At 40.6% G+C, this 26,379-nt stretch overlaps 1 protein-coding gene and 1 long non-coding RNA gene across 6 annotated transcripts in view; one reads left to right on the forward strand and one right to left on the reverse strand.

Annotated features, from left to right (window-relative positions):
- tshz1 (teashirt zinc finger homeobox 1) overlaps window positions 1-26,379 on the forward strand; it is a 159,407-nt gene that overhangs the window by 11,506 nt on the left and 121,522 nt on the right. The window lies entirely within an intron of this gene.
- LOC119016935 lies at window positions 19,993-21,049 on the reverse strand. The gene is made up of 3 exons (XR_005074293.1): window positions 20,814-21,049; window positions 20,383-20,617; window positions 19,993-20,118 (listed from the first exon to the last, which is right to left on the reverse strand). It is a non-coding gene; the product is annotated as an uncharacterized LOC119016935 (long non-coding RNA).

The raw sequence follows: 26,379 nt of genomic DNA on the forward strand, positions 1-26,379 counted from the left end.
AGCAGCATTTTCCTGAGGAAGAAAGTAGTGTTTTCGTCTTTGTACTATGTGTTCATTGCTGAGACTGCCTGTAATTCCATCACTTATGCTGCAGAGCAAATTCATAACTCAGAAGAGATATAATACATTATAGTAACACAGTGACAAAACTCCTTGGGGTAACTATTAAAAATGCATTTAAAAAAAAAAAGATTTACATAATGATTTAAAAGAGCAGCCCATAATGATAACAGATCATAAGGGTTGACAGGTTTGAGTCATCAAACAATCAAATATAATATTACATGTATAAAAAGTAAACAAAAAATGTGCTTGATTTAATGTAATCTTCAGCAAAAAATCTACCATTTGCCTTTTTCATGTTTTTATTGGCAATTAAGGTCTCACAGTATGCAAGGAGTGTTCAAACCTGTGAGTCAAGTGAAACTGCTGTGAAGTGCTTGTTAACAAGTGATTTATGAGTCTGGCTTATTACTGGGAGATTTCATTGATTTGTGGAAATTGCTCACCCCTGGTTATTGTGTGCTTTTCACAGTAGAAGTCGGGAGGTTGGTCAAAACTGATTTACTTAATGTTTAATGAGTTTTCTTATAAATCTTGCTGCCACAAACACACGGAGGGGCTCTGTAGTCTTTGGTGGGAGGAAGATGCAGTAACACACCCATAGAAACAGACAGTAGAGAGTTTTAAAACACCCAGATAAAACCTTAAAAATCATCTCCCTCTTCTCAGTGCCCTGCAGTTTGTACCCTCCAATTTCCCTCGCAGACTTTATGCTTGCTTTGTCCAGAAAAAAAAAAAACTCTTCCCCTTCAATGTAGCATGGGGGATCTTCAGATAAACCAAACGATAGGCGGAGAAGGACCCGCTGGGGTGTAGGATTGCTTGTAGAGAAGCGCCCGAGCGCTCGTCTGCAGGATTTGTTTGACTCGGGTAATTGAAAGTGTTTTAAACTATTATAGCAACTGGAGGGCTTGTTTAACTGTCGAGCTGCCAGTCAAGCGGGTGGGCCAAAAGCCCGAGCCCGTCAAGGCCTGTCAGTCAATGGAAACGAGAAGTGTCGGCTTAATGGATTTCTCCACACCGCTCCGTCTGCACACCCAGCAGAGCCAGGAGGGAGGGGAGGGGGAAAAAAAATAAAAATCAATGCATTGTCATGTGTGAGTGTGTGAGCCATCAAACGACCAGGTGGATTGGAACTGTATTTGCCTCGTGTCGATGTTGAGATGCAATACTCGGAGTGAGGTGTTGGTTTGAGTGCCTCTGTGTATTTGTGCCTTTGTGTGTGAATGTCTTGCCTGTATCTCTTACACCTGTGTGTGTGTGTGTGTGTGTGTGTGTGTGTGTGTGTGTGTGTGTTGCAGTTGCCTAAGAGGGGCAGGCTTTCTAAGATAGACAGACGTTCTCTGCCTGTCTCCAGAGGCTTTTGTTGTGATTTGAGGTGTAAGAGGGGTCACATCACCCTCAAAACAAGTTTGCTTTTCATCGCAGTCTCTCCACAGGTGAAATACTGTCTTTTGTCTGTGTATTTTTTTCTTCTGTGGTTTTCCCAATGTGCTCTCATCAACACAGACAGGTAATGCTCACTATTACTGTCACAGTGAGTCAGGCATTTTTTCGTAAGTAAATGGCTATGTATATTAATCAGTAGAAACAATGAAAATTATTAGACAACCACAAGGTTTTTGTTTTAATAAAATGCATTGTGTCCAATGCGAGGATTTGCTGATCTTGTTAGATTTATACGATTGAAAGCTGAATATTTTGGCTTACATTATAAGTGGGACAAAAAAACAGACATTTGAAGATGTCTCCTTGGCCTCTGGAATGGGCATTTTACACAGTTATCTGATATCTTACTGATTATTTTTTTACTTATGCGAAGAAGGTTATGTTTTTCCTTTTATCCATTTGTTGGTTGTTTGATAGCTGGTTTGTTTGTCAGTTGGCCGATTTGTCAGCAGGACTACACAGAACTACAGGGGATAGGGGGTGGGTCTCCGCCCAGAATAGGCCTCATGCATTTTTGGTGTGGATCCAGATAAAGGGACAGATCCAGGAATGTTTCTCTTACTTTCTTTAACATTGTGAAATTGTGTGTTTTGCGTTAATTTGTTATGTATTGATGCATGACAAATAATGAAAAAAAATCTGGTGTATTTAGGTGGCTGGTTTCTGTCAGCGAGTACAATTTTATGCAGACCCGAATAAAAATTTGGATTGTGCAGATTTAAATCTATTTTATTTCATACTGATATTGGATTAGGCTTGATTGAATTAAAAGTGGCTGTTGTGTCGATCAACTTCCTGTCATCTAGTTGTTGCAGCTGTATTTACATATGTTCATGTTTACATATGAGAAGTTTCCTTCCCTTAACTCACAAATGACCACACAGACAGCTTTTCTGCTTTGTTGAAATATAAGTTGTGCACTTTTGGTGTCAACATGTCCCAAGATACTGGTGTTTTAAACACACTATTAATAGAGGCCATGTCTGCCTGACATTACACTGAATGACTGCACTCATTAATAGCAGTGATACGTTTAACTGACCGCAAAAAATGGAAACCACAGGCAAGCAGACAAAACGTCTCACATTCAACCTTTTGGATTTGGTCTTCCCAAACCTGCGCTCTAATCTAAACCGGTGTGTGAATGAAGGAAGGTGGTCAGCTGATGGATGTCTTTCTGGTATTGTGCGGCCTCTTACAAGACAGACACAACATACTTAACATACAGACACCCTGCACACAGCGCCCCACCTTGTGAATGCCGCGGAGATATATTTATTTTATCATTTCTGGTCTCAGTGGCAGCGAAAGGCTGTCGTGGCACGTACCTTCACTTCATCTCAATACCACCTTGTGTGATTTATAGCCGGCAGATCCGGCTCCAGCGCCATCATTTTTAACCGCCCCGTCTTTTATCTCCACCAAATGATCGTATTAACCACCGCCAAAGACTAACACAAGGCAGAGGGAGATGTCTGTGTTGAGCTAAACCAGACTACCCTCTGAAAGGCATCAAATCATTTCACCATGTTGAGAGCGAAAAGTGGTAATTACTTGTAATTGGGGCTTCAAATTTTTCTCTCGCTCGTCCCTCTTTTGCTAAATTGGATGATTTCCTTTTTTTTTCTTCTAGAGGGATGATAGATACCTCAGAACCTTTCAGGGGGGTTCTAAATTGAAAACAGTTTTTGTTCCATTTGAAATGTATCATTGTTAGTTTTCACATGCTTTCACTCGGCTTCCTCAAAGCTTTGATGTGTTTGAAAAAGTCATTACTATGCCGCTATATTTTCTTTTAGGTACGACTGCTCACTGTAGCTCTTTTTCTATTAATACATGTTAAAACAGACACACGTCTCTTTGCTGTTTGCCTCCATCTCTTCAAGGCCAAAAAACACTACACACAGTGTTTCCACAAGCATCCCCTGACAGGATGGTTATGAGCAATAACATGGCTAAATATTTGCAAAGTCGAGTGTGTAAGGCTGTGTGCTCTCAGTGTGCAGGTTTTAAATGTTCGTATTCATGGGATCAGTTGACAACTTGTTGCAAATCCTGCCAGTACAATGTTTTGTGTTTAAATCATAATGATTTATTGTATTGTTCTTCCTCAGGCTGCTCCTACTGACTATTTTAAAAAATTGATCCATCTATATTTTGATTATTTGTGCTGTAGAAAATTAAAATGATTTGTCGTATCTTAAGCTCAATTTGCTATAAAAAAGAAAAGTCCTACTTTTGAGAAACCTGAATCAACAGATGGTTGCATTTTTGTTTGAAAAAAATCACTCATAAAATGGTGAATTGATTATCAGCGTTGTTGCCCATTAATTGCCTGTAGTGTGACTATAATCTTATCGATTCAGCGCTTAGATCTGAGGTGCCCAAAGTGTGACCTGCAAGCCAAAATAGGCCATGATAAGGTTTGACTTGGCCAGCCTGATATTTTTTAGCCAAATTTAATTTGAATCGCTGTTTATGCTGTATAATATCTGGGAGGTGAAAATGATCTGTAATCGGATCTATAACTATTGTTAATTATTTTTCATGAACCGACTATGGCGGATGACACTTTGTGCAGCAAGTGAGTCAATTAAGGGAACTAGTATTGCAAATCCCTGAGAGAAAAGTGAAAATAAAAAAGTAAGGAAATGAAAAAGATTATCCTGGCTTTTCTTTCACCTGACCTTATGTCATAAACACAGGATAAAAAAAAAAAGAATAGACCCCACTTTTCTATCACCTGTGGTCTACTATGAGGTTTATATTATGGCTCTCAAAAGGAAAAAGTTTGGGCATCCTTGACTAAGATTTTTCCCTTTTTTAACGCTACATGTTGTCTTAGTTGTAACACTTTGTACCAGTAATCCAAGTTCATGGCCAACAGAATTTTTTAATTAAGTCAAACAACTTATAACACACAAACAGATGGTTTGGAATTTGCAATGCATGAAATGTACATAAACATGTGTAATTACTGTGAATGCGTCAGTGTTTTAGCACATGCATAAATAATCAAATTATTCAGCAGGATTTTGAGTGGGAACTTGCTCTTTTCCAAAACACTAGGACTCAAATAATTGCTGTATTGCTCAGTGTAAAGGAAAGACAAGAAAATGAGCAAAAGGGAGGGAAAAAGGAGGGAGGAGAGCCAAAGATTTGACATAGTGCTGGAGGAGTATTTCCTTCTTGTCTGACTGAATCAAGTAGTGGTGTCTCAGCAATATTTTTAATCGTGCTCTAGCATGGAGGTGCTGTTGCTACAGTGCTTTATGTGTGTTCCCTTTGTTTCAAGCTCACACTTATGCATATTGAGACACCCAATGAGAGGACTCCTGAACAACTAACCTTGTGTAACATTTTTAGATCATAAAACTGAAGCTAGAGGCAGACGGGGCTCTGCACTGGTGTTAAAACTAATAGTAAAGAACACAAAGGTTCCACGCTGAGTAATCCAATTCGACCTTGTCTATGAGATGACGGTCCATTGAATAATATTCTTCTAAGTGCAGCTCTGGCAGAACATCTCATGACCGACTTTTAGGGTCTCAAGCTGAAAAATGCTCTTTAATGACATTCAAGGAAAGAGAAGACAAGAGAAATCAACTTCTCTGAGATTATTATTATTATTTTTTTTTTTTTATCCCGTCTATATCCCCTTTGGATGACGTGGTGATAAAAACTTCAAAGAAATGTTCAAAACAATAAAATGAACCCCCCCTTTAGAGGAAATGGGAATAGCTCTGTGTATTTGATACACCATACAGCTGTGTGGACATCATTGTCTCTCATTCTCCATATGCTCAGTCTCACTTTTTCCTCACACTGTATGACTGTGTGAGGTTGAGGGTAAAGAGCTCACTGTGTCCTGCCAGCAGTGGAGACATCAAACGAGGCTATTTGGCAGAAGTTTGGGGGCCTGAGCACATAGAACTGCAGCAGGAATAACACCGGGTGAGATGTTATTATTACAAGGCTGATTTAGGACTATTATGGAGAAGCTCTGTGGGGGTTTCGGTGCAAACCACCCTGACGCATGCACACACATAAAGCTTCTACCCTTTTCATATGGACCTCACTGAGGCACTTTCATAAGAACAGCCTAGAAAATACACATGACAACATAGCCTATGTTGTTGGCTTAGATTTCTTGTATTGAGGAAATACTGCAACACACACACACATGTCACACACAAATGCACACGCATATGCACAGGACTAGGAGGGAGATAGATTTGTACACTCAGGAGGGAGGGGTGTGAGTTTGTCTGACGGCGAGTAAATCACATGTGACAGAACCCAAACTCAACCGAGGTGTGTCTCCTGACACGGTGTGATGGGGCGCGCCCTAATGCATTACCGTCCACCAGGGCTTTGTGTATGTGGACGCCCATATGTGTGTGTGTGTGTGTGTGTGTGTGTGTGTGCATGCAAGCGAGCATGCGTCTCTGTATGTGCGTTTGTGTGTATGCATCTGGGTCCTCTTTACTGCAATGTAGTGAGCAGCCAATCATTTCTTCCAGTCTAATTAGCACACATGTAAATTCAGGGTAACCGTAGAGCTCATCCAGAGACAACTGACTGCGACATGGCAACTGCTCACCATGAGGGGGAGGGTGTGTGTGTGTGTGTGTGTGTGTGTGAGAGTGTGTGGTTTACACAAGATAATACAAGTGTAAGTGGAGTGTACACCACTGGTGACCAGCGATGTTGAAGTTGGACCTTTTGCTGCCACTGACTGACTGAGCGTCCATCGCTAACCCTGTTCAGGGCACCATCGCCACCACCAGCAGCCTCCCAGCAGATTTGATTTTCTGCTATGTCAGGGAAAAAAAAAATCAGGAAAAAAACTCCCACACACTGTTGGCTGCACTTGCAATTAAGTTTAATGACAACAGTGTCTGTGTACTTAGACCTTCATCAGGTTATGCTGCTGTATATTCAATACAAAAAGGTATACACGCAAGCAATATTTGACTTAAAGGCTATAATTTTAGATAAACCATAAAAAAAACATTAAATGTCGCATTAAATGATTCATTCAGCTAACAGAAATAGCACATTTCTTCCCTATCAGACACTGTTAAGGACACACAACTGCAAACAGGGGTTTGGGGTGTGCATACTTATCTCACCTGATGTAACAAGACAGTGTTTCCTCGTTGGCACCTGGGGGAGGGGCAGGAACGGATGGAGGGGACGCTGGATCAGAGGGGATAACGACAGGAAGAATAAACACATGAATAAATAACAGCAAAAGGCAAACAGAGCCCAGCCATCAGTCCGATTTGGCCGAGCCTCGTCGCTCGCTTGTTCACTCACAGCTGGGAAATTCACGGTAACTTGGTTTGGTCGAGGAGGAGAAAATAAAGTGTCTCCGAAACATTGGACTCACCTCAATGTAGGCAGGCCAAATGCATGTGGCAGATGTCAGCATTCAGATTTTTTTTCTTTTTTCTCCCCATAGTGTTGGATTGCGGCAGGAACGGATCCATGGGGTGCTGCAGGGAGTATGTGTTTGTGAGCATTTGTGCATATTTATTTTGCGTGTGTGTGATGGATGCAGGAGAGGTCATAAAAGAGTAAACAAAGAGAATATGAAATTATAACCAGAAAAAGGCTGGGGGAAAATGAGTACTTATAACAATTAAAATTGTTTTGATGCTGCATGAAGTTAATATGGTATTTGAAGTTCAATCAAAAGAAGCTGAGATAGCACATTGATTATGGTTACTCAAACTTTGATTTCTCAGTATATCCATTTACCTTCCAACTGTAATATTCATACTAGGTCAGCAGAACAGTAGAAGTGCAGAAGAAGCAAACTGTATGAATGTAAGAATCAGCAGTGATTTTAACGCATGTTCACCCCCCTCCTAGGATTTCAATTTTGTTGTTATATGGAGGGCGAGGGGGTGGTGGGGACGATTAGTGGAAAAGAAGCAACATACAGCAGCATGCACCAAGATTTACCATGTTATTCAAACCTGCAGGTCTTTATTTTTGTCTCCGAGAACACACAGAATGTGTTCATGTTATCAACATTCACTCACAAGTTAGCAGTAACATGTTTTTTTCTCCAGGATCCACCCGGCAGTTCAGGCTCTAGTATGTAACTCCCAGAGGAGAGCTATTGGGATCTTTTTCTCCAGGCCTATCTGAGCACACAAGCAGTAATAAATACACATCTTATATATGTGTGAGTGTGTGCGTCTGTGTCTGCATGGCTGACTCAAAACCGACCCTTTGAAGTGAAGTAACGATGAGGGGAAGTTAATTACGTCCCATTATGCAGGCTGGGCGCGACCATGCACCAGTTAAGGCCATGTTTTTCCCTTTAATTAACTAGAAAGCCAAGCGCTCGCCTGTCAGGAAGCTGCTAAAAGAGCATTTCAGAGGAAGAAACCCTCGGGGCGCTGATGAGAGGGCGCTAGGACTGGCCACATGTTAATGGCGAGGTGTTAGCATCTTAAACCGCGTTATCACTCGCCAGTCTCAGTAGTCTTACGGAAATGTGCAAAGGGAAATCTCGGGGATGGTCTCCAGGGGAAAACTAGCACAGCTCCTTGACTTTGAGAGTTGATGCTCCAGCACTACAAAGTCTACAGGACTGGGGGAAGTTAAGGAACTTTTTAAACTGCTTTAAAAAGAGCCAAAAGAGCCTGAGCGGTAACTTCTTAATTAGAAAGTCCCTTGGATGGCTTGTGGATATGTAGCCAAACTGGAGAACTTTGGAACCTGATTATCATCTCCAGCCTGAGAGGAGTTTCTCAAGTGCGACTCTCAGGTTAAAAATCGCTCCATCAAAGCTGCAGATAGATAAATTCACAGTTGGAAGAAGTAAACAAATTTTAAAGTTTCAGTCATCCATTAATCCACCCATCAGGATATCTAACATTTTTTTTGAAGAACACAGTTTAAAGAGGGAAAATATTTTTCAAATTTTCTCGACCTACGTATAAACACAGATATAGTTTCAAAAAGAGCATGCACTTAGATATATCAAAGGTTTTTAATGGATGTAAAACCGCTGCTTGGGTGTCATTATGTATAGACATTTATACAGGAGTCAGACCCAAAAGAAGATAGCAAAATAATGTATTTCACATCATAAGTGTTGAAGACGATGCTTTGCAGTATAATAAGTGCAATATGATCAATACAAGGCCAATGTTTTGTTCACCTTTTGATATTTATTGTAGTAAATCCTGCAATATTCCTGCTCACAATACATTGGAAGATTCATGGAGAAATCGTCTCTTACTTACTTTACTATTTTTTCTTGGAATTTTTAAATACACTTTAGTAATTCATTTTGATTTTCTATTTCTTTCTTTTTTGGCTCAATGCTTTAGAAATTGTTTAAAAAAGTTATTTTGTGCTTTGTATTATGAGAATTGAAATCAGTTAATTTGTAAATCTGATGTGACTTTTTGTGGATCCTGTTTTTTTTTTAAACACTGCTGAACTAGTGGACACTATTTGATCATGTTATTTACCCCCCTGCCATTGTTCCATTTTAGCTTGGAAATAATGCTCCCTGGCAACAGAGAAATCAAACCCTCTCATGCACTGACACCTCACAGTTAGCAGTTGGACTCACTGGCAGATTTACAGTAATTTCTAGACTTAAGCAGACAACTGCTTAACATCTTATTTTGAGCACCTTGTTGAAACTTCACAGTGTTCGCCTGGTAGTTTCCACGACTGTAATTGAACATTGTTTGCCTTGCTCGCTCACAGAATATACACATGCAGGCCTTGTAATGTCGGCTGTTTGTGAAATGACATGATTGCAAAAAATGAAACTGTCAGGTGCTCCTGCTGCAGGTAACTAAAACTAGCACTGCAGTGTCTTTAATTGGTGTCTGTCTGTCTTTTCTGTGCTGTGCTCAGTAGGATGGGGATGGTTGCAGGGACGCCTGTTTGCAAGGCGGGCAATTAGACAGATAGTGACAGCATGAAATATGATGATTACTGTTATACAAAAGCGCATTTATTGAATTGAGAAGATAACTGGAATAACTGCTTTTTTTTTTTTTGCTGCTTTTTGCTGCTATGTTGGTCACTTCGCTTCATTCTCTCAGCTAATGCTCTCTGACGATGCTCAGTCTTAGAGGGCCTAAGATGTCTCTTCCATTTTTCTGAACGCTAATATGTTGTGTGATCTGTGATTTTTTTGAGGGGTCACTACAAGTGTTATATTTTCTGTCAATTTCCCACAAATACATTTTTCTTTCTTTGCTCAGGTTTTATCTTGAGAAAGAGTCCCTCAGCTTGATTTCACATTCATTGTTGGACACAGTCAAATCACTGATGAGTACTTTTATTAAAATTCAACAGTGGGACATTATTCTTGGTTTAGATGCTCAGCAGACAGAAGAGACCACAAAATCTCAAATCATTATATGAATAAAGGCAAGTTTTCATCAACACATGTGCCATTCTTAAGCTGAATACATAATTCACAAAGCCTTTATGCAAGAAGGTCAATTAACTCGATCCACACATGGATGGAAGTGTTGCCAATATACAATACTGTGCACTGCCAAAGGGTGGTGCTAACCACAAACTGAATTAACCCTCCGTTGCACACTTCGACACAAGCTTGAATCCAGAATTCCTTCACTTAATGTATATGGTCACAACAAATACATATTTTTACACATTTTATATGTATTGTCTGATATGTTTATACATGATCTAACAACAGCAGGTTTTCACTCATACCACAGAACACACACACACACACACACACACACACACACACACACACACACACACACACACACACACACACACACACACACACACACACACACACACACACACACACATTTTTTGTCACTCTCTCCACATGTATTGACCGGTCTAGGGGGTCAATGACTGTGCAGATGACAACTGAGTTGTTATTAATGGCTGCTGGGTTCCAATATATCCGTATCTGTGCTGGGAAAATGGTCTGTAGCCTGCCCACACTCCTTCCCCCACACTGGGCTCCAGCTGTCTGGCTCCAGTGTGTAAAAAGATCCAGGACTGTCTTCTCTTTTTTATCCTCTCATAACCTCTTAAAACCGTGGAAAAGCAGGGAAAATCAATATTAAAAATGCTTCTGGAAGTTTCCGACTAGTTGATAAATGTGCCGGGAAGTCATTACAGTGCAACACACTTAGTAAGTGTTCTGCATGCTCTTGTGAGCAGAGGAAGAGGAGTATTTGAAAAGAGTAGCGCAGTTAAGTTACATAAAATGAATTTTTTTCAGTTAGCATGATTTTCCGATCCACTCCCAGCTCAATAATGTTCCTGTTTGGACGAGGATTGTTCTCCTTAGTAGAAACCAGTAAACGAATTCAGTCAGAGCAAACCATGGCAGCAGAAACCAGGGCAGTATTTGATTGTGTGTCCTGGATAGAAGAAGAGTGTTGAAGAAAGAGGAGGGCCTGCAGCTTCACACACTGTCCATTTATTCCAGACAGCCATTTTATTCTCACAGTACTCACAGTATAGCCTGTGAGGCACCGACCCCCGTCCGTCTGATCATCTGTAACCAGTATTGTGTTTTTTTTTTCACACATCTCTATCCTCTTGTGACTGGTGGGCCGACCCTGGCTGCTGCCACCCTGGCTGCTGTTTCTACTCTGGGCTGCCTCAAAAATCATGAGGCTAGATGTCGTGCATCCTGGTCACTGTCAGTTTCTTATTAATCTTAACTCATGTAGTCTTCTTTTTTTTTTTTTCGCCCACTCCATGCCGTAGTTGAACACTGCATTTCATTGTCTGTGTGCGTTGAATCAAATAAATTAACATCTAATTAGTGCCTTTTTAAGATTTGATGACGTCACTACAGAATCTCAGGTGCTAGTAGGAACAGATATGACTGTCTAAGGAATCACTTCTTGTTTATTAAATTACCACTAAGACATTTGCATCGCCTTGAGCTTTGGGAAATAATACCAATATTTTGGTATGATATATATTTGAATCATCTTATGGACTAAATGATTAATCAGTTAATCTAGGAAGTTGTTGGCAAGTTAATCCATAATGAAACAAATCGTACATTTAATACTAGCTTCCTGATTTTCCCTGATTTACTTTAAAATGTTTGTCAAATTGTCATTGGTTGGGATGTATATTAAAAGATTTGAGTAGATTATGCCGTCAGCCACGCTTGAAATTAGGGAATGTTCCATGTTGTTCATTCCCTCTTCTTTTTTTTTTCTTTTACACACACACAGAGACAAAGCATCTATTTTTTTGAAAAATGTCACAGTAGTGGGTAGCAACGGAACTACAGTGCAATCAGTTTTACCCTTCTTTGTTATCTTTCACATTCTCATTTCATCTTTTACAAACACAGCATTTTCTGCCCTTCTATCCCTCTTCATAACCAGTGTTCTACCCGTGTGGGGTTCTTTTTCTCCTTAACAGTATGCTCCCTCTCTCTTTTTATCTCACCATCTTATTCTATTCTTGCAGATTCCCTATCCTGCCTAATCTACCACTCACTCTTTCAGCCCTCTCAGTCCCTATCCTCCATCCTCCCCTCACTTTCTGTCTCTTTCACCCCTCTCAGTCTGTCTCCCTCCCCGGATGGGTTCCGGCTGTTGAGCTGGTGGGGCTGGTGGCTTGTGTGACGGCTCGGCTGTCTGGTGTCGCGTGCGATCAGGGCGGACGTCGCGCGGCGAGGACGATCGGAGCTGAGCGCCTCCGCCTCACCGCGGGTCACCTTTCACGGGCAATTAGTGTCGGAGCAGAGGCGCGCTCGCCGCTTGTCGGCCCCGCTTATTGTGAAGATCAACGGCAATCAGTCTACACACTCCACTCTGCACTCTCCCCTTCGCTCCTTTCACATCTCTGCCTCCAACCCTCACTCTCTCTTCCCCCTGTCGTTGTTTGTTGCCTCTCTATCTCTTTGAGTTTTCCCCCAATGCGCTTTTGCAGCTCTCTAGCTAATGGCTGCTGCCTGGCAATATGTTATCCGGCTGTTCAGCTCTCTCTTCATTATACACACTTTGACTTATTTGCTACTTCTGTTGAACCAAAATCATATAATGCCATAAAGACACACCACGTCCCAGGGCTCCTCTTCCTCCTCTATGAACATTATTTAATTCTCTTGTTTTTCTCTTTAGCTGACTGTGCAGGATGCTCCCTGTGTATTTTACTCTCAAGGACTTTTCTCCATCTTTCTTGTTGTTTTTCTCTCACATCATCAATCTGTGTGCATCCGAGAGTCAAAGGTTTCCATTTTCATCAACTGATCCCATATTAAGGCCATAAACTTCTTCAGACTAAAACATTTAAAAGTCATGAACACTGATTCAGATCCCTGGTGCAGTGGTTCGCCAGAATCCAATGAAGGACAGTCGAAGTTTACTGGTGGACAGCAGCAGCAAATACTGGGTGGTGTGACTGAAATCAATATCACAAACTAGAGCCGCATCACTACTGTATATCAGTATTAACATGAAATGACTAAATACAAATAATTGATAAATAACAACAAACTTTTTGAAACTCTAAAACTCTGATATATGAATTGGCCTTGAAAGTACAGTGGATCTATGTACAAATAAGATATGGTTAGGGCAGGGCAATATATTGATATATTTTTATATCATACAATATATTTATCTATATCTTGTTGATGGAGGTTATTAGCCATCAGGTCATGGTAATTCTAAGTGTTGTATTGAGGCAACTGGATGTGTTTCAGTTTCTTGACAACATTTCACGTCATCCAAGAGGCTTCTCCAGTTCTAACTAACTGGAGGGGAATTACATTGCTTTTAGACTCTGTATGGGAGTGTCCTTACAGAGTCATTAAAAACATGTCTGCGCTCTTGTTAGGGCCACTTGTGGGTAGTTGACCCAACTGGCCTTCTGGTGGATTGCCAGGGCTATGTGAGCCCTAGGTGAATACTGCATTGTAGGTGTGTGATGTATCTATATCGGGATATGTGCCAATGTATCGTCTTAGATTTTGGATTTCCTGGTTTTAAAGTCCAATACTTGCCTTCACCCACTAAGAAAGGGAAGTACCAATAGTCACCCCTACAAAATTGTCGCAATATCAATTATGAGGTATTTAGTCAAAAATTATGTTGTATTTGAATTGCTTTGCCTCTGGGGGGATTTCAAAATATTGATATACACTATATTACCAAAAGTATTCGCTCACCCATTAAAATGATCAGAATCAGGTGTTCTAATCACTTGGCCTGGCCCCAGGTGTATAAATTCAAGCACTCAGGCATGCAGACTGTGAAACAAGACATTTGTGAAAGAATGGGCCGCTCTCAGGAGCTCAGTGAATTCCAGCGTGGAACTGTCATAGGATGCCACTTGTGCAACAAATCCAGTCGTGAAATTTCCTCGCTCCTAAATATTCCACAGTCAACTGTCAGCTCTATTATAACAAAATGGAAGCGTTTGGGAACAACAGCAACTCAGCCACGAAGTGGTAGGCCACGTAAAGTGACGGAGAGGGGTCAGCGGATGCTGAAGCGCATAGTGCAAAGAGGTCGCCGACTTTCTGCACAGTCAATTGCTAGAGAGCTACAAACTTCATGTGACCTTCAGATTAGCCCAAGTACAGTACGCAGAGAGCTTCATGGAATGGGTTTCCATGGCCGAGCAGCTGCAGCCAAGCCACACATCACCAAGTGCAATGCAAGGCGTCGGATGCAATGGTGTAAAGCACGCCGTCACTGGCCTCTAGAGCAGTGGAGACGCGTTCTCTGGAGTGATGAATCACGCTTTTCCATCTGGCAATCTGATGGACGAGTCTGGGTTTGGAGGTTGCCAGGAGAACGGTACATTTCAGATTGCATTGTGCCAACTGTGAAATTTGGTGGAGGAGGAATTATGGTATGGGGTTGTTTTTCAGGAGCTGGGCTTGGCCCCTTAGTTCCAGTGAAAGGAACATTGAATGCTTCAGGATACCAAAACATTTTGGACAATTCCATGCTCCCAACCTTGTGGGAACAGTTTGGAGCGGGCCCCTTCCTCTTCCAACATGACTGTGCACCAGTGCACAAAGCAAGGTCCATAAAGACGTGGATGACAGAGTCTGGTGTGGATGAACTTGACTGGACTGCACAGAGTCCTGACCTGAACCCGATAGAACACCTTTGGGATGAATTAGAGCGGAGACTGAGAGCCAGGCCTTCTCGACCAACATCAGTGTGTGACCTCACCAATGCGCTTTTGGAAGAATGGTCAAAAATTCCTATAAGCACTCTCCTCAACCTTGTGGACAGTCTTCCCAGAAGAGTTGAAGCTGTAATAGCTGCAAAAGGTGGACCGACATCATATTGAATTCTATGAGTTAGGAATGGGATGGCACTTCAGTTCATAGAATGAGTAAAGGCAGGTGAGCGAATACTTTTGGTAATATAGTGTATGTTGTGTTCCACGAAATAGATGAAAAATGTGTACATATATTATGGGAAGGCATGGTATAATAATCAAATTTGTGTTAAAAGCAACAGACTGTGTTCTACTTCTGTGCAATACATGAGACCAAACTCACTTAGATAGTATCACGCCATGGTGCCACTAAACATGTAAAGCTAGCTACATGACCTAAAGGCTTTCAAGAGGCTTCACAATTCAGTAAATCACCTAAAATCTCAGATCTCAGTGTTTGTATGTACATTGGCTGCAGCTGACTTTGTGCAAGGAAGCAAAGTAGAAATCTCTGTTGACACTTTGGTGCTGTTTTTTCAGGGCCAGTAAAAGATCCCGATCGGAGAATTACCTTTTCATGTTCATGTTGCCATATTTGTTTGAATAATGAGTTTTTCTTGTATGCAAACAGTCACATACATCTGTTTTTAAAAGGCAATTTACGATATATTCATGGATACAGCCACTATTTCACAGCTTTGATACCGTTGTTCATGTACATTTCGACAGACACTAGAGTTGTCACTTTTTTGGTCAAGTTCAAATAAATTTGAGTTGACATGTCATTTCTTCATAGGCAACGCTATAGCCTAATGCAGTAGTGTGCATATGAAAGGTTATTGCTCCTGATGAGCAGGTTATACCTTGCATGGTAACTTCTGCCACCAGTTTATGAATGTGGGTCTGAAGGGGCAAAAAAGAATTGACTTGCTGGTTAGACTAGAAAAGCGTGATTATAAATGCAGTCCATGTAGCGTTTTTCCAGATTATCGAATCAGCTGGACTTTGTTTACAAGATTCCTCCTCTGTTTCTGTTTGTCAGCCTACAGGTCGACCCCACTAAGATGTGTCGCTTGAAATGTATCGCCAACAAAACCATTGTTTCTCCATTGTATGGTGCACCCGTTGTGTGCTCCCCATCGTCTTTTTCTTTTGGATTTTAGAGGTTTGAACTATTAGAAATGGGTGAAAGGTGAAAATATTCCATGTTAATGTCTTACCCTATACAAAAGGGTCGGACATTTTGTTGTTGCTGTTATTTAAGCCTCAAATCTTTTCAGATTAAAATGTTATTTTTAAAGTTTGTGTATGGAAACAGTCACACACATTGTTTAGGTGTATTTCTGTATTCTTGATCAAAGCTTTTCTTCCAATATATGCCTAGTAAGCAGGCATTGCATTTGTTTTGATGAATGTCTAAACCAGCTCAGGATGTTTATATGCTGCAAGTTGCGAGGTAGGTGACATGAAAGGTTTTATTTTTATTTTTTTTATTTATTTAATCATCAGGACTTAGCAGACAGCTCAGGAAAAAAAAGGAGTTAGGGCTCAGTACATGGTGCAGTAGTGTGTTGTGCTCAGATCCAAAATCACTTGTAAGTGTGATCAGTAATCACAGTAATAACGTGTGTGTGTGTGTGTGTGTGTGTGTGTATGTGTATATACATATATATTTATAATATATGTGTGTGTGTATATCATGCCCTCCATACATACATTATCTGCTGAATTTAGAATGCTTGTGCTGTAACATTTCTGCCATATAGTAACACCCGCTTTCCCACATTCAGCTAAAAACACAGAAGAGGAAAAATCAAGGAAAAAGGGCATGCTCATTTGCATATGGGGGCTTCATTAGATAAAGCTAAGGACAGGGAGGAGTGCATCCTCAGCCATGGTGATGAATAGCTGCTGCATCACAAAGTCGGCTCAAAGTAGTCTTGTCGTAACCCTCATTTGCATCAGTGCCGATTTTTTTATATATTTATTAACTCACTTAATGGTGGACACTTACCGTTATCCCTGTGTCCTCTTGAGAAACCCCTGCGAGTGTTCTACAATTTAAATAGGCTGCATTTAATGGCATTGGAGAGGACATGATTTACTGAGGGAAAAAAAGCAGTTGGTTCTGATGATAATGATCAAGAATTTAAACATGCAGCATAGGTGTCAATTACATGATATTGTAATGGAGAGCCACTGGTGCTTGAATTATAAGCTTAGATTTCATCACAAAAGGCATTTAATCGTAAATGTTTCGTGCATATGCACACCATCTTACACAAATGATGATCTCAAGGTGCTGAATAATACTGTAGGTTAATTAGTGCCGTTACCTTGAATTATCTTTGACAAGGTAACTGTGAAATGTATTTACTTTCATTAATAGTGTCAAATAGTAGGATTGAAAGTGCTTGCATCTCTGCCACTGTAAGACATTGTCCACACCAAAACAGAGCTACTTTAGCTGAGCTTGATTGTAAACAACTAATTGCCATGTCACTTGAGGAAAGGGGTTTAAATCTACTATCATTCTCACAGTGACAATCCCACTATGCTAATTTTAAGCAGGTATAATGTTTGCCATATTCACCTATGTATGTGTGTGTGTGTGTGTGTGTGTGTTTACGACATATATTAGCACTAAATGGAAGGTAGGGTTGTAATTGACAGTGGCGCCTGCAGAAATTTTTCATAGGGGTGGCCAGGTGGGGCCACTTAAAATCTTGGGGTGGCACACCGAAACTAAAAAGTCATAATTTCAAGAAATTTTATTTTATTAGTGCCATTATTACTGTCTTTTTATTATACTGTAGTACATAGGCTGGCAGAAAACTATCAGAAAAACCTGAGGAAGCGCCTATTGATAAACTTGTTGTCTTTATTATGCTATATTTAATGTCACTAATGATCTAATGTGCATAGACTAATAACAGTACAGTTAACATTTTGAGTCTCACAACATAATAACTGTTTTATTTTGCTATGTATATGTGTTAGGTGATTCTTTTTCAAATTGGCTAGTTATGTTATCATTATTCACTTACAGTGTACATTATTGCAATCAAAACAGAAACAGCAGGTACTACCAGATACAAACAGAAACCCTTTATTCTGATTCTGACATGTTTTAGACACAGTCATAACTTTGCTATTTGTAAACATACAAATTTCCAATCATCTTTCTCATTACCAGGCTTACATTTCAGAACAACTTTTTCTCCTGTTTCAGATCCTCAATGCTGCAGTTGTATTTTCAGAACAACTTTATTCGCCTGTTGCTGTGTTTTTTGGCAAACAGATCCACAAACTCATCAAGATTTATGGCCTTAGCCCTTCTTGATTCCACACTGAGCACCCCCAAATTGCTTAAACGCTCATCAGTCATGGTACTTCTCAAGGCTGTTTTGATTAGCTTTAGCACAGAAAAACTGCGCTCACAGGATGCGGTGCTCACAGGTAATGCAAGTGCAATTTTGCACAGTTTAAACATCTCATGGAATACCTCCCTATATGGCTCCAGAAAGACAGTGAGCTCCATTAAACTCTTTGGTGTTTCCTGACTACTAGTTCGCTTCCTCTCAAGAATGCGCTTGAGCTGGGGGATCTCATATTGCAGATCCTCAGTGCTGCAGTTGTATTGTGAGGCAAATGGAAACACTACATCTTTCTCACAAAATGTGGGACTGTTAGGATTCATGGCTTGTATCCCTTTCATTATGACACAGTTTTCTTTGGAAAATCTTCTCCTCACCTCAGAGAGAAGCACATCAATAACTGGAATAAATGAACCTGTCCGAAATGACTCCTTCTCTGTGTTAACTTGTCTTTGGACTATTGGATTGAACGTGTAATGCCCTTCAAGCCGAGAGCTTGGTCTGACCTGACGGCCTGGAGGATGTGTCACACTGATGTTGCATTGGTCAGTAAGGGTCAGAGTATTGTCCCAGATGTCATTAAAGAGAGAGCCTTCTCTGTAACTCTCTAATGTGTCAACAAGAGAGTCAACAAGTGTGACAGCTGTGCCCAAATCCAGTTGTGGGGACTGCAAAATATCTGACAGATATTTGATCTCAGCAAGAACACTGGTAAATGTTACAAGGAGGGCAACAAACTTGAGATCTATTTGGGCTAATAAACCTCTTGCCTCTGTAGCTCTGTCACCATTTTGCTCTTCTGATATTTCTTTTAGTAGACGCATGATGGCTGGCAGTCTGTCTCTCACTGTCTTGCAAGCATTATACCTACATGCCCACCGTGTGTCTATTAGCCTTTGTAACTCTCTTGGGGGGCCCTGAAACATCTCCCTCTGTATCTCAAGCCACCTTTGATGCACATATGACCCTGACACAAAGACATAAAGTTTCTGCAGAAGCGAAAAGAAGCAGTTAGCTTCAGGGATGCATTTCACACTGTCAACTAACACTAAATTTAAACAATGTGCGTTGCAGTGTACATAAAAAGCTAACGGGGCCTCTGATTTTATGCGTGCTTGCACACCTGTGTTCTTTCCGCTCATGACTGAGGCTCCGTCATATGCTTGCCCTACTAGATGGTTTTTGTAGTCAAGGCCATGGTTCTGCAAAATTTGTACTATTTTCTGTGAAAGTGCTGCAGCATCCAGGCGCTGTGCTGCCTCAAAGGCAAGGAAGCTTTCACATACTGACCCATTGTAATAGTATCTTATTACAAAGGACATCTGTTCCTTCTTGCTCATGTCTTTGGTCTCGTCAACCAAAATACTAAAAGCCTCACTTTGGGCTACTTCGGTAGTTATTGAGGTGCGGACCATTTCAGCAAGACAATCAAGAATTTCATTTTGGGTCTCATGCCCAAGGTACGTTGCGTTTCTTTGACCTGCCATTTTTTTTTTTACCATGGGATTGTGTTTGGCCATCAGCTCCATGATGGAGAGAAAATTTCCTTTATTCTCACCCTCTGATTCTTTATGTGCTCTTTGTGCGATGTTTTGTGTAGCAGTGAGGAGCAGGGTTTCCCCGACAATTTTTATGTATTCTCGGTTTTCCCTCACTAACTTGTTATATTCAGCATTTAAGGAGGCTGAGAGAGAGGACGTGCTTTCTGTAGACTTTTGATATTCGGCCCATGCTAACATTGCATTAGTATGTACTTCGGATTTAGCATGGCCTAAAAGTCCCCCATCTTTGAAGGTTGCCTTTTTCCAATTTTTAAAACCCTCTTCAGATGTAAACGCCGAATCCCCTGAGTTGGGGAGACTGAAATGGCGACAGGCATAACGGAAGGCAGAGTCCTTACTTTGAGAATATTCCAGCCATTTATGTTTGCTGTACCAGTCTTTTGAAAAACACCGTCTTCTGTCCCCTTGATGGGTTCGCGGGAAGTTTTGCAGATGTGGCTGTTTTGGCTGTTCTGCTCTTGACTGCGAGATATCTATGATGCAACAAGAGGCAAAATCAGTTATGCTGACATTAAAATAATTATCATGATAGTAATAATAATACTTGGCCCCGCTCTATAGTAATTATTTAATAATCTACATGCATTTATATTCAAACTAATCAAACAAAATAAAAATGATTTTATCATAGTTAATAACTTATAAACACACTCTTTAAACATACATTTCTCCAGATGATGTTAGCATCTAGCTTAGCAATAAATTTCATTATTAATGGCACACTGTCATAATTTTACCTGTTGGTCCAGGAGCAGATCGAACACCTGCTGCTGACCCCTGCCTCGCCTCTGTGCTCTCTGCTAACTGTCCCTCTCCAGCATGCTCATGCTGCTCTGTCTGCTCCTCCCCCTCATCTTCCTCCTCCATCTCCTCATCACTATGCCTCTGCTCAACCGTCGGCTCTCTCTCTCCTCCTGCGCTAATTTTCTTCTTAAAGTAAGAAGCGATGTCTTCTGACTTTCTCTTCATGGTCTGCAAGTTGAAATAATAACAGCAGCTAACGTTAGCTGACTATGCTACGTACTGTAACGTTACGTAGGCTAACTCAAAAGCACAGCAGTGCTGGTCTAACAGGTTGCTGTAGCAGCACCTTTTGGCCCTTAAAAAGCACACGACATGAAGAATATTACTTCTCACCCTTCTTTTTACAAAAGAAATTATGACTTACTCATAGTCTTCTCTCTTCTGGTCGATGCTGCTGATCGATGCGGATCAATGACGAATGACGATGCTGGCGGAGTTTGCAACCTATTCAGAACCAATGGAATGAATGAGTGATTGACATGATTAAACAATGAGCCAATCAGGGGGGAAGGAACCGTCTTTGTCGCCTCCGATTGGCTAAGTGTGCGCCATCTGAGCCTTGTCCTTGCCGCGGTGTGTGAGTTTAACTGGCAATCGATATTTTTGTGACTGGCAAGTGGGGTGGCCAGTGCGGTGGCCAGCAGATTTGTAGGGGTGGCCGCGGCCACCCCAGGCCACTGGCTGATGGCGCCATTGGTAATTGACCATTGTGGCATACATTTATTAAGATATTGCATCTGTGCATTACTTTAAAGAACCAGTCTTTTCATCAGTAGTTGGGAGAAGGATCTCCCCTGCCCACCCTAACCCATCTAGCAAAACACACCTGTGCAAATATATCAACAATCCAGTGGCAGGTTGATATTTAACATAGTCCAACCCTGTAACAGTCTTTCTTTCGTGGGAAAGCAACTCAGATTAAAGCAAGTTTGTAAAGATAACGTTAAAGCAACCAAATGTTTCCGTCCCAGTCCATCAACTCTCTGCTCTTTCGGTTAGCAGCTTGTGTTTTTGTCAACCTGGGTATGAGACTCAACAATCGACTGTCTTTCTTTAAGAATTGCATGTTGTGACTTTAAATTATAACTGTAGCCTTATTCCTTGGTGGTCCCTAATCAGATGTGATTCTAAGTTATTCACTCTGTTGCAATCAGAGGAAGCTTCAATTATTATCTTGAAGTCCAACCTCTAATTCACAGTGTCCTAGATGGTAGAACTATTTGCTTAATACAGAAAGCAAGAAAAAAATTGAACCACATGATGAAGGCGAGAAACATCAAAGTCTTCCCTTTTGAGGCAGGTGATCAGTGCTGAAGTCAAATTCCACAGGAATCGGAAGTTCGTACATGTGGGATTTCATATCTATTTTTTGTTTAAAAAATGAATCTGCCCTCCAAGAAAAAGTAAACAGTAAACATGCTAAATAAATCATATTTTTCTTTTTCCTTTCCTCCCTGCTCGTTTTTACCCTCTCTCTTTTTTATTTATTTTTTTATAAATGGACCCATGGGTGGTTGCGTCTCCCAGGCCTCATGCCATGCTGTCTTTTGAACACAAACCTATGCGGATGGGCCTTGAACGGCTGTTTCATCTAGTCATCCAGGGCCTGACGAGATTTGACTGGTCCAGTCCCAAGTGAGTCCTGCATCTCAGCGGCTAGCCATCACCCTCCATAAACAACCCAAGCCCAAACAATGTCAGATGTTGGCTTGCATTCATTCTGGAGGTGGGTGGAAAAGCAGGGGAGAAATAAACAAAAAAAGTTAAAAAAAAAAAACAAGTGATCATGGGCTGAAACTACAAAATCTCAAGAGGATTGTTTCTGCCCTTTAAAAAAATCTGATTACCGATGATAGTGTGTTGAAATTGCTGAGAAACTGATCTCTTTCTGTCTTTATTTGTGGTGATGTTTTAGCATTTTTTTTGTGCCAAGATTTATTGACTGTCTTCACACAGGGAATCTGTTGCCTGGAAAGCTCTTTATTATTTAGCAGTAACACACATCTTAAAGCGCTAAAAAAATAAGCTACCAGACATTTTGTCTCTGCAATAACATTAAAATGCTTTAAAACATCTGATTTTCATATGTACATCTTTGTTGTCTGTGCTGTTTATGGTCTGTCTTAGACCTTTATGCCACCAGGCTGTCCTACATCTCTCCCACCTCTAATTACACCTCTTCTTAAGTAAGGCTGTATTTAATGAAACAGCCAGTGTCATACACACTATGTAGGCACTGAAGCACAGATTGTCTCATAACACCAGTGTTAGGGTTCCTCTTCATGTACCAGAACCCAATAGTGAAGCTAAGCCAGCCTTCAGGACTGCAGTGCTCTAAATCTTAAGCACTGGTCTTCTTTGAAAGGAGGCGGAGAAAAAAAAAGTCTTCCCAAGAGCTTGCAGGCAGGACTTTTAATTTCTATTCCCGGGCGCTGATTTATTTGATTTTTGAGGAAGTTTTGCTAAGCGGGCTAATGAGAAGCACAGTGCTGTTGAATGATTTAGTAGGGAGATAGAGCACATACAGAGAGAAAGTCTGAAGACAAATTCTCTTTATATTCCCTAATTGGTTAGAGGAAGAAGGAGGTAGTTTAGCGATAAAAAATGACAATTAAAAGAAGGTTGCTTACTGTACTTGTACTGTATGTTTCACAATTAGAGAGAAATGGCAATAGTGAATCATGTCATGTCTTTAAAAAGGTTTCAAGGCAAACTTTTAAAAAAGAAATAAACAAACACTAGTCATGGATGGAATTTTTTTTTTAATAGGTCCTTTTGCCAAAGGTTTAGAAGTCCCAGCGTACTTAGAGGCCACACTGACCATTGTCTCATTCTGTCACTCGACAATCTTTGACTAAAACATGTTCCCCGAGAAAAAGGGATTGATATCAATAATCTCATCATAAAAGCATTACATGGCTGAGCCATGACTGGAAATAGAAGATCTGATACTGAACGAGCTGAATGGAAAGTTTAACGTTTGTGATTGATGGAGAATGGATTACGTTTGTAGCTATGATGTTTAACTTCTGTGTTGTTTGTGTTTTGTTATTTAATCGTGATCAAGTGCTTTCACTAACCTTAACAAAGTCCTTACACCCCAAATGTTGCAGTCGTTTCTATCCCATCTATCTACAGTCAACTTGCACATCTGCATTTCAAGTTGTGCACCAGCCCACATGTAATTTATCTGTGCTTACCACCATTTAAAATGAAAATTAATGCCTGAATACAGTAGCCTGCACAGAATCAGAAATCTACAATGGAATAAATGCAGACCACCGTCCAATGTAGACAAACCTCAATATTAACCAGAGCTGATCAGCTTGTGACACTGTTTACCAACTTTGTATGTGACAAACATTAAAACACATCATTATAACACATCCTAAACATGGTATTGCATCGGTTCTTGGCTTTGTCTCATATGTCCTTGAATAGTTTGTACTATTGTTATTATTAGTCTAAAGATTAAAATTAAGATGCAGACACAACTACACAATTGTTACACAAGAGGCTTTCACATAAAATATTATATTGACAGTCTTTGTGTGAGTGATGCCACTCATTAATCTGAAAGCATTGCAGAGGAGATGTTAGTCTGCTACTCAGGCACAAAACATGGGAAAACTGATGAATCACCATCTGTAAACATTTGTTTGTTTTTGAGATGAGCCGGCTGTTTGCCTCTTTTACTTCTATGACACTACCTATATAGCTTTAAATGATCCAATTACCTTGTTTAACTATTTAAAGCTGCACTGTTCAATGCTAGAATGCAATGTAATAACTAATGCACATCATAGTTGAGATTCTTTACAATCTGAAAGAAGGAACTGATTTCAGATGATAAAAACTGTCTGTACTGGTGATTTGACATACATACAGAAGAAATTGAAATGGTCTGTTGGCTATTAGGCAGTGTATGTAAGATGGGCTATTCTCCAAACAGGTTTTGATTGTAAGTGGATTTGCTGTTCTTGTAAATACGAACTTTGACCCCTTACAAGTGTAGCGGAAGAGGATTAGGCTCATGTTTATTCAGCATGTGTAACAGCCCCTGGGACAAATCACACTCAAGAGTGGCTGTCGCCCCTGGAGACTGAGAGAACCACCTAAGGGTGTGGAGCTAAATATGGAAATTGCAAGACATGCTCCAATATGCATATTCACTAATGTGCAGTTCCTCAAAATAAAAACAGCCTCCTTGTTCACATTAGACACCCCTTCGTCTGTCATCTGCAAATACCACAGTGTTAAAATGTAAAGCTGACATTATCTGAGGCATGTTTCATTAATATGAATAATCCCAAGTCATGTCCTTCCTTAAATTTCATCTGTTTCTGCTCTGTCTGTATGCCTGTAGAGTGACTGAGAGCTGTTTCTGTGTTTTTCGCCTGCCTACCACAATGCTCTGTTTGCTCAGGTCTGCTTAACTGCAGCTGAAGTTGTCACTGTTAATATGGGTTTGTATTCAATCATCCTGTCAGCTTCTGAGAGGCGTGTGAGTGACAGATTTAAGAGGCAGCCGAACTGGGGGCTAAACTCAAGGAGGGCAATTTCTTTCCTGCGAACGTAAGATCTCCGACAGACAGGCGTTAGCTGCGGAAAGTTAGACAACACCGTCTGGTCCAGTAAACGCATTGACAGTGATCAACAAAGAAGTGTTGTCTTACCTTTTTTTTTTTTTTTTTAAATCGTCTTCCTGCGGTCTCAAAGATCAACTGCTCAGTTTTTTTTTTCCCTGCATTCGTCAAATGTTCGCTGTCTTTTTGGTCTGTAAAGCTGTTTAAGTAAATGAGATTTCCCAAAGAGCTGTGTTCGCAGTGAAGCACTCAAAGTGATATTGACATGTTGTCAAGCTGGTGCCTCTCTCTGAGGACGTCTTGGGTTGTTGACGGGCCTTAGCTGCGATCATGATTTTTTTTTTCCCCTACTGCTGTTGAGTAATTTCAGCTTGTCTCCCAGAAATGATTTGTTGCTCCTATTTTTAGTCCAAACTCCAATCTTCTTCAGTCAAGTCAGTCAGAAGTTGTCTAGAAAACACCTGCTGTGAAGTTCCTTGGAGATCACCTGTCTAAAATCTGGTCAGTTGAGGATTTTTTGATTGAGCTGAAAATGATGATCATGACGGGGAGATTAAGAGGGAAGCAAGGTGAGGTGAGGCTTGTTATTTGGAAATTTGACTGAAAGATTGGTGAAAGATTCCTTGCTGTTCAGTGATCTTTAAGCACTACCCTTGTCTTTCTGCCGTAAGTAGATATTGAAAGTATCCTCCACGGGTCTGTCTTTGGGAATGGTGAAGTATAGCGGAGGTGCCCAACAACACTTTGAAATGCCGAGCTTAGAAATTAGGTTATCACTCAAAACACGGCAGCCACTCCTGGAGGAAGAGAAACTCACTGTTTAGTGTACCTGTGTTGTCCTGGCAAGTGAGTCAGTGGAAACATACATCTACCTCCATAACTTGTGTATTGTCAATCATGGACCTTTTTTAATGTACTGTATGTCATTCTTTTTGCCTTTTTTTCCTTGTTTCATTTACCTGAGGGACATCTATGCAATAATACAATTGAATAGTAAAACCTGAACAAACAGTCATTAACAATGACTGTACCAATAAAAATACTCATCTGATTCTGTCAACCATAATATTGCTAGTGATATCTATATGAATCAATCTCTGTTTTGTTAACCACATGATAAGACACCATTGGTCCAATTTTGAAGACATTTGGGGGGGATGTTACATCTTTACACTTTGTTAATGTTGGCTGAAAAGACATGCCTTAGCGGATGGTGAAGATTTTTAACTGCAAACATGTACATGTTCAGGTATTCACCTGATAATTAGAATTTAAACTTACATTGCATGAATTATTGGACACATGGGGACAACAAGCAGTACACTTATCACTGCTTTGTTGTCA

Source organism: Acanthopagrus latus, chromosome 3 (assembly GCF_904848185.1).
Source record: "Acanthopagrus latus isolate v.2019 chromosome 3, fAcaLat1.1, whole genome shotgun sequence".
Lineage (NCBI taxonomy): Eukaryota > Metazoa > Chordata > Actinopteri > Spariformes > Sparidae > Acanthopagrus > Acanthopagrus latus.